The sequence below is a fragment of the Apaloderma vittatum genome, unplaced genomic scaffold (assembly GCF_000703405.1).
Source record: "Apaloderma vittatum isolate BGI_N311 unplaced genomic scaffold, ASM70340v1 scaffold3359, whole genome shotgun sequence".
Taxonomy (NCBI): Eukaryota; Metazoa; Chordata; class Aves; order Trogoniformes; family Trogonidae; genus Apaloderma; species Apaloderma vittatum.
Genome location: NW_009733342.1, coordinates 1 through 9,802, shown reverse-complemented (window position 1 = coordinate 9,802; position 9,802 = coordinate 1). Strand labels below are relative to the sequence as shown.

Genomic DNA, 9,802 nt, shown 5'->3' with positions numbered 1-9,802 from the left:
GGGAGGTGCCACGCCAGCAGAGCCGGGGCACAGCCACCGCTCTGTCTATCTGCTTTGGACCTTGGACTTGGCCGCGGCCGGCTCCTCGCTCTGGCCCGCAGCCACTTTGCCAGGAGCAGGGCAGGCCCCTGCCCCTCGCCACAGCCAATGCCCGCCGCAAACATGGGAGGCAGAGCCCGGCCTTAGCCTTGTCTAGGGGTCATGCATGTATCCGTGGCAATTCCAACGGACGAAATACGTTTTTCCCGAGCCTCAGTCACCAACAGGGGTGAACTTTGCAACCAGGGCTTTAAACACCTTTTAGCTGTGAAATATTTAAAAGTCAGGATTTCCTCATACTGACCCAGAAATTAGTTTGCCAAGTTTGAAATAATTCTCAGTGCAGAGTTCACCCTGGGACCCCATCTCAGTGCTCCCCGTAAGTGACGTGCAATTACCAGAGCAGAAGCTGAACTTCAGCGACTGGTCCTACAGTGAAGAGTCCACGCAGAAAGAAGTCCCCATAGGCAACCTGCAGCCCCACGGCTGATGCATGTGCAAGTGGTAACGCGTGTGTTTGTCATTCGGAGTGCTGCAGGCACACTGGCACGCACCTGAGACCATACCACGCAGGTCTGTACATCAAAAGGTGCCCAAAGGAGCAGCACGTCCATTCTCCAGAGGCAGATTTATCTAACCCGGTCATGCTTACGTTGGTTTACATCACCAACAACCGTTTTGTCACAGCTCAAACACACTGGCAGCAGCACAGATCGGGTTTGGCAGCTCCCCACCCACTCACCTAAAACACTGAGGTTGTGCCGCTGGCAGGCTGCTGTTTCTGCATGCGTCTGCACATCTGCCTCTGCCAGCAGGCACACGGGGGACTTCCCCAGCACTGGAAGTTATACAGCGTGACCCAAGGGCAGCAAAATGCTCCAAATGTGCCTCGGGCTAGGAGTCAGCCCACAGCCTTCCCAGCAAACCTGATAATCAGTTTCTCAGTTATAGTCAATATCTTCATGCACTGACCCACAGCAAAGCGTTAAAAGACCCTCCTAAATTAACGAGTAAGGCCAGCACAAAGACATCATTTTACGTAACTCCCACTAATTTCAGCTTGAGGCATGCTTCCCTGGGAAGGCTGAAAGGGACCTGCGCCTCACTGCAGCTAAGCCAAGGAGCTGGTGGCGGGAGCTGACAGTGTTTGTTAAATGAGGACAGATCAGCTCCAGCTAGCGTGAGGGCGCTCCAGTGCTTGTCAAAATACTCTGAATGGTTTATAAGCGCGTAAGGGGTGCTTAAAGACAAGTCATTTTAGCAGCACGCTTTGCCCTGACCCTCTGATTTCGATTAATACCTCATAGCACTGTGTTATGCTACACCTTAATGTATAAGCAGTTGGTGCCTTGGCTACTCACGTACGCCCTGGTTCTGTCATTGTTGCTGCCACTGGTGGATTTGGGACACCAGGTGGCAGAAAATAGGCACAAAATGGTGAGAATACGTGTAGTGAGAGAAGGACCAGGAGAACGAACAGAAGAGTCCAAAAAACCCACTACCCAAAAGAGTACATGAAAGAATAACAGGATGTTATTATGCATAACATTCATGTTATACATCCTGTAACTGTTTCATTTACTGTAGTAGTTCAAGTAGGGAGGTCCTGGGTCATAAATTTAAATATGCGACTATGACATTTCTTGACAACTAAATTTAAAAAAGAGATTGAATTTACTGTCATGGCTAGGAAATACTGTGGATTTCTAGACTTGGAGAACATATCAGTAGAATCTTCTGTATAAAACAGGTGATACTTCCCACAGGTACTCCACACAAAGCCAGTTAGTTGCTTGATTAGCACAATTTATATATTATATACCTTATAAGAATGATTTTGTGCAATCTGCTATGTTTTTTTTAATAAAAAGAATGCCCATGATTTGTTCAACAGAATTCTCACTTGACAGTGCGCTGGAAGGACCTGTGCAGAGTGTGAATTAGGAACGTACAGAAAAATGAGGCTGCTGAAAATGAGCATCGGAGAGTGGCAGGAGTGGTCTGACAATTAACACAGCACTGTGGGAGCCTGGGGAACTGGGTTCTACCCCTACTACAGCCCATCATTCCCTTGTGCTGCTGGCTCAGTCCCTTGGGACAGGCTTTGCATGAGTGATCATTAATTCCACACTGATTTTCTAGGTGCCCATGATGAGCATTCTCTGCTCTTCCCTATTTCTTGACTGATGTTCAGCCAGGCTGTGTGAACTCAAGTCCAGAGTACATCACTGCCCTGAGAAAACGCAGCACAAAGCCAAACACTCTGACTAAACAAACCCTGCACATCTCAAAGTGGTATCCACAAAGAGAACATCTGATGTTATATTGTGTACCTCAGTTCACCCTTATCCATAAACTACAGACAATGATTTTCACTTTCCTGCTAATCTACATACACATTGCAAAAATAAATTCCATTCTGCTTGTGAAGCGCTGCTTTATAGTGGTGGCAGCATTCAGGAGCACCCTGAATTAGGAAACTAATGTTTTGCCATGCATAGAGGTTTGATGGGGAGTGAAGAAGAATCTCCATAGCGGATGACGCAGATGAAAAAGATGTTGCACAACTACACAACTGCACAATTACAGCTGGCACCAGCCACTCGATGCAGCAGGGCAGGTAGAGAGTTTGACAATCCAGTTAGATTGTATCGTGGTAAATGTCACAAAGTGCCTAATGAAGGTTGTAGCAGTGATGCCATCCCTGGCGTCTCCTGGGTGAAGTGCTTTGCTCTGCAGCCTTACAGCTTGTGAGTGCCCCAGCCAGCAGCTGAAGGCTGCAGCAGCCTTCTCACATGCACACAGGGCGACTCACACTGCTCCTTTAGCCTAGGGGGAGTCCCACATGGGCTAGAGCCCTTGTTGTTCATGCCTTAAATTGGCTTTTAACATAGTGCCGTTACAGGTAGCATAGACAGACGCTTAGAGTACTCACAAACATGTTATGGCTCACACCGCAAGTAAACTCTCTTTACCTGCCTCAGGCATAAACTCTGAGTGTATTGGCTCATGTATTGCACAAAGCCCTTCATGTGATTTCCCGCTCAGTCATCCTGCGCAGCAATACAGAGTAACACCGCTGGGGATCCAGCTCAATTAATGATCTCTCAATCCACAGCAACGTTTATATTACTGTAGCAAGCACTAGCATTATGACGGTAATACCATTTGCCCCAGTGTTATTAAATTCAACACATTACAGATTCACTGCAGCTAACTTTCTGCTCTCCTCAGTAAAAGCTTCTGCACTTTATCAGGTCCTGATTTTGTCTTTACGGCACCATTCTCATCATTAACTGCCCAACAGAGGGCAGAGGCAGCCTTCGTTTTAGCTTCCCTGTGAATGAGAACTGAAACTCATAGTTTGGTACGAACAAGCTCGTGCCTTTGAGGAGTACAGTTAGTCCAAAGGTTAAGAGGAGGCTATATTTTTGTTGCAAGAACACTAGAAATTATTTACATGAACATGCTGTCTGTACACCCAGTGCAAGCACAAGCTGAAGCAAGAGCTAGAAGATAATAAGTGAACTGGTGTGAAAGGAAGTCTGGGCTACCTCTTGCCTCATATTTTCCTTATACCCCCAACAAGAGAAAAAAACACACCAGACTTTATTCCTTAAAGGAAGGCTGGGGCCAGCCTGTTACACAAGAAACTGGTTCAGTCACTGAGAGCCTGAGATTCTGGGTTGGTGCTAAGTTAGTACAACATCATCTTCTCCTCTCTCGCAGCTGCAGCAAGCACAAGCATAACATGAACTCAAGAGGAAGCCCTCAGCCTTGCAGAGCAAGTTTAACCAAGTCAATTCTCCCTTCATCCAGTCTGGGCAATTATGAGCACTGCCCCTGGTATGTCAATGGCATGTGATGGGACCGGTACAGCAACCTTCCTGCCCCTTGCTGTTACTCACCTCAAGTCTGCAATTCAGCTACCCAGTTACTTCGTGTGCACTGAGCATAAGAAAGGATGGGTAAAATAAATAGAGTGAATGAGCAAGATTACTGCTCAGCAAAGGATACCCAAAGCCTGGGCCTGTTAGCTTCCTCACAGTCGAAAAACAGAGGTTTGGGTCAGAGTTCTTGTTCAGAAGTGTGATGCTGCAGCTCCAAGGGGCAGGACTGACAGCTTAGGTGGTTTTGTTCTTTTCAGTGGAGGACATTGGCATATCCGGTACAAAGGATGACACAAGGGAAAGAAGGCACAGACCTCTGAAGCTGATAAAGGCTTTCAAAGAATTCACAATGGAAACCAGTTCATTAGCTTTATTTGGCTTTGGAACAAGCCCCGCGTATTTACACCGTACCCTCTCCTTTTGTATTAGTTTTGACATTACAGAGGTTTTTATCAGCATCTGTTCTGCTCTGAAATACAAGCTGATTTATACCAGAACGATTCACAAGGAGGTAAACCACGCAGGGGATTAGTCAGCCTTTCTGATGCAGACAATTTAAAGCTGTATAAATGAGAGAGGTTGTCAAGGTGGGACAGGAATAAACCCGGGTCAAAACAAAACAGAAGCTCTCTCTGCTAGCATCTCAATTTCAAAAACTTTTCTCCAATAGCCCACATCCTTGTTTAGCCAGTTGTTCTATCAGCCAATGACACACCAAAACCCCCTGCCCTGAGAGAGGAATCAGGAAAAGGAAAGGAAACCTGTGGGTTGAAATGGAAAGAGATTTAATAAAATAATAATATAAACCTGTGATATTAATTCTAACACTGGTGAAAAGCACACCAAGTCACACTCAGGCCGTGCGGTGGCGGCGAGCTGGGGGCTCCCAGCAGGCACACTGGGTGTCGGCACCACCAGCACCCCAGCTCCAGCGAGAGCACGACGGTCACAGCAAACGGGAGAGCGGCCTCGAGGACAGAGCGATGGGTGAGACCTCTAGCACTGTGGCCATCAGGAGAAGAGCCCAGTCCCAGTAAACTTCCTGATCTACAGGGAACGTGATGTTTATGGGATGAAGAACTTCTCTTGGGCAGCTCGGGTCAGCTGCCCCGGCTTTCGCTCCCCCTGGCTTTAGCACCTGGCCAGGTCGAAACTGCCAAAAGAGCTGGATCACTGTGGAGACCCGCACACCGTGGCTGGTCACAAATGAAACCTTGTTCTCCCTGAACCGGTTGCGGCAGTGTTCTCCAAAATGCAGCTTTTCCAAACAGAAAAATCAATTCCAGGATTCTATCCCAGCGAAACCAGGACAGCCTGGCAGAAGCAGGCATCCGACTCACACTGACATTGAGCACGTGCACGTGTTCCTGTCGTCGAATTGCCGCACGCAGAGAGCAAAGCCATAGCTGGCATCTAAGCGATGGGTGCGGGCACCCTGAGTCTCTGCCAGGCTGTCCCACCGCAGGCCCAGCTGACCTGAAGGCTGCTTGCGAGATCTCTGTGCAGACAAGAGCTGGACAGAGCTGTCAGTTAAAAAATGCCAAGGGTGCTTCATCTATCCCAGCACCAGCACGTCATGGCTTTTTCTGAAAATGATTTATGGTATCATGCTTTTCAGTCCCAGGGAAAAATAACGTCCAGCCTTTTGGGGGGGGGAGCAAGGAACAATTTTCCCAGTATCTCATCCTTCCTTTATAATATCTACATATCTTTGTTGTGTCATTTCCGTTCTCAAGACACCTAATCACTCCCTCCCAGTTCTCTGATTATGCGGTGTAGAGCAATTGAGTAATAAAACACTTAATTAAATAGCCACATGTCTTTGTTTTACCCTTCAATTAAATTACTCGTAAATAATAATAGTTTCTCACCAACCTGAGGGTTTCATTCATTCCTTCTCCAGATACCAGGATGTAATTTATCTTTTCCTACTGATACTTTTCTAAATCCCAAGCCAAATAATCAATTTTGATTCTAAAGTTGATTAGAAATAGATACACCCCAACACTGCAATGTTATCTTCATGAGTGAAATCATTAATTCAGACCCTGATAACAAGGCAGCACAACAAAAATTCTCATTTTAGGGATGACAATTTCAAGATAATTCTGATCTAAAAATATAAAGCACTTGCAGCAATAATTGCCTAGTTAACAAAAAGCCCCGGAATAATTATTTATAAGAAGACTTTATAGTTTTTTATAAAGTGGTTTGAAATCCAGCGATGAAAAAAGAAAACAAAACATTCCTGCACTTTTAAACCACCAGCTTTACAAAGCCTTAAGTCTGGCAGAAGTGTTAAGCCACTGTTAAAGACTTAAAACAGCTTAGCGGCTAATGGATGCTGATGACATCTGATGACTACTCAACAGTCGTTGTGTGACACTTGCTTGGGGCTGTGTCTAGCCCAAAGTGGGTGAGCACTCACACCGTCAGCATTGCTCCCATGGAGAGATGGTCACTGCGGTCTCTTCAGGACCAGGCTCTGCTTTATGTTGTTGACTTACACAGCATTAATGGACCGAGGTCCTCAATGAAGGTGGACACAAACCTCAGGAAACTCCACAAATGTGGGTGGTCAACTTTGAAATCATAGAATCCTAGACTGGCCTAGGCTGGAAAGGACCTTAGAGATCATCTCGTCCAACCTCCCTGTCACGGGCAGGGACGCCTCTCAACTAGATCAGGCTACTCAAGGCTCCGTCCAACCTGGCCTTGAACACCTCCAGGGAGGGGGCGGCCACAGCCTCTCTGGGCAATTTATTCCAAAGTCTTGCCACCCTCGTACTGAAGAATTTCTTCCTAAGGTCCAGTCTAAATCTATTCTGCTTCAACTTAAACCCATTTCCCCTTGTCCTATCGCTGGACACTCTTGTAAAAAGTCCCTCCCCAGCCTTCCTGTAGGTTCCCTTCAGGTATTGGAAGGCAGCTATTAGGTCCCCCCGGAGTCTTCTCTTTTCCAGACTGAACAACCCCAGCTCCCGCAGCCTGTCCTCGTAGCAGAGCTGCTCCAGCCCCTGGATCATCCTTGTGGCCTCCTCTGAACACGCTCCAACAGCTCCACGTCCCTCTTATGGTGGTGGGGGCACCAGAACTGGACGCAGGATTCGAGACGGGGTCTCACCAGAGCAGAGTATAGGGGCAGAATCACCTCTCTAAATCAACTGAAGCTGAACTATAGCAGAGGATGGTTTCGATCCATCGACCTCTGGGTTATGAGCCCAGCACACTCCCGCTGTGCGACTCTGCTCCACAATCCAGATTGGGCTGCAAAAAGACTGGAAAAAAAAAAACCATTACGAATATCATCTCTCAGTAATTAACTCCCAGAAGCACTGCTTGGCCATATGAAACCTAGGAAGTCCAAGAAGCTATAAAGTATACGCAGTTTACCTAAAAAGCCATTGTACAAGATCATCCTGCACAGTTGTAGCAAACTTTCCTAATTTGTTGGGGTTCTTACTAATCAAAAGAAAGTTATGTTAGAGACTAGCAAAAGAATTCCACCCTGCCTGAGTATCCTGTAGTTACAGAAAGTATAGAGGAAAAGAAAAGAATTGGGTAGTCTCCTCCTTTCCCCAAATAAGCAAACCAAAAAAAGGTAAAATCTTGGACACGTAGCTCTTCTGCCACTCCATTGCATTCATCTGTGCTCGCCACGTTGTTCTGGCATTCATTCATCATTTGTTGTTCCAGTTCACTGATAGGCCGTGGTTTTTAACAAGGAAAATGCTCACTGAAAGAGCGTGAATGTGAAGCTTGCTCTACGTTCATCTTGCCCTGGCAAGCATAAACTAATCAGTAGGCTGTGCACCTGGAATGCATTCTTTCTCTCCTGAATTTTACAGAGCAGATGGCTCCAGTGTAACTTAACTGGAGGCAACAAAAACTGAAAAATAGATTAGAGTTGCTGGAATTGAACAACAATGACAGTTACAAAAGGAGGAAAAAAATGCTAACAGAGAAGATAACTTGTGTGGTGTCCTTGAAAAGAGACACTGAATGTTATTCATCCACATCTGCTTTAGCAACCTTTGCCTTGGAAATCTAAAAACCAGTAAGACAAAACCAGAGACTGCAAATGGCCACCCTGCCCTGCACATACATGCACATGTTGAATTCGACAGGAACCACACGTATGCGTTCTTGGGGTAGAATTCTGGTTCTTCCTGCAAACACTAAACTTCTACTAAAGTTAAAATTAATTCAGACAGCTGGGGTAAAAGTACACAGTACATAGTACACCGTTCCGACAGGTTTGGGAATCAAAACACAGGCAATCTGCAAAAAAACCCAAGCCCAATGATATGCACCAGCTGGGAGACAGAACGAATACAGTGTGCAGTCAACCCATCCAGGCAGATGTGGAACTCCAGCTGAAGTCAGCCTGAGCTTTACTGTCCTGCCAGAACAGGAATCTGTACGGCAGTGATGGATGAGAGATGAGGCGATTCATGACAGAGAAATTTCTGTTAATTAAGGCTTGCAGAACTCATTTTTATTCTTGTTAATTTGAACGGACCATTTAAATTTGGAGCTGTAATCATACGCATATGTGGGCAAATGTCTGTAAATGACTGTAAAGACTTAAAGGTGCATTAAAAAGCTTTAGAGAGAAAAAAAATCTCGAACCTCCAGAACTTATTTCAGCCGTTCGATTTGTTTGGTTCTCATATTAGGCTGTAACCTTGGATTCAAACTTGCTCCCCTGGCACATGCATCTTTCTGACAAAGCCACACACTTCTGGCTCTTCAGTACTCACAGGCTCTGACCGAGCAGCACATATAGTTCTGTGTTGGAATTCAAGTGATGATGTTCTTGAAGTTGTGCACATATATACCTTGGTCAATTGTAACTGTGAATGGCTAATTGGCATGGAAACATGTATGTCATTCTGCCAAACAATCTGAGTTGTTTTTTTGCTTAGGCCTCGTAAACACAAATGCTCCCTTAATTGTAGCTGTGGGATCTTTATTGTTAAGAGTTTATGTGTGAAGGAGGGAAGACAAGATTGTTTTCACATCTCTATCTGTTCTAGAAGAACGCTAAATTTTGCACTACATGAAATATACATACTTTTCCTGAGAAATTAGTGAGGATATTCTCCTGCTCTTTGAAGATTAAGGAGTCATCTTCTTTGATTTCAGTCCATGGAAACTGAGCTCTCTCATTCCTCACTGTCAAAAGAGGAGGTGTATTGTGATTTCTACATATTCACTTATGCAGTAGTGCATTTTGGTTATACACTCGAAACAAGAAAGGCTTTATGTAAAGGTTATGTAATATCAATCACTTAAGTATCTGCATTGGATACATTAAAACCTCATAACCTTAATTGTGTGTTACAAAGCCTGCGCGGCTACCGGTGATGTCCCAGTTGCTTGGCTGGTAGAAACTTGAATCACCCAGCATGTCCCTTTGCGCTTTCAGAAATTTCTAGTTATCAGTGTTACTGCAATAACCCCGGACCAGGGAGGGCCGTGGGTCTGTTAAGGCATTCTTGTAACTTCACGGGAGCGTTATTCCAGCATGCATGGCTCCTTTGATGATTGATGATTTTGTATTTGTGTATAAATATATATATGTATATACTCTACGTGTGTGTACACATATATATGTGTGTATACATAGATACAAACAATTCCCTTGAGGGGCCTGGCCCAGAAGGTCGCTGTGGGAGGTGAGGGTATGACCAGGCCCAAAGCCCTCCCTGCTGCTCCGGGCCGCCTCACCAGCGCACGGACAAACCCTAAGGCGCGGCCTGGGAACCGAGGGCTGTTCCGAAGCGTTGGCGTGAGCTTCTCACCCAGACCCAGGCACACAAACGGCAGCTGCGCTCGGACGACGTTAACAAACCCAACCTCTCCCCCGC

General features: G+C 45.9%; 1 non-coding gene across 1 annotated transcript; it reads right to left on the bottom strand.

The window, feature by feature from the left end:
• Positions 1-7,107: 7,107 nt before the first annotated feature.
• On the bottom strand, positions 7,108-7,179 carry TRNAM-CAU. Its single transcript has one exon. It is a non-coding gene; the product is annotated as a tRNA-Met (tRNA).
• Between the last annotated feature and the right edge of the window lie 2,623 nt (positions 7,180-9,802).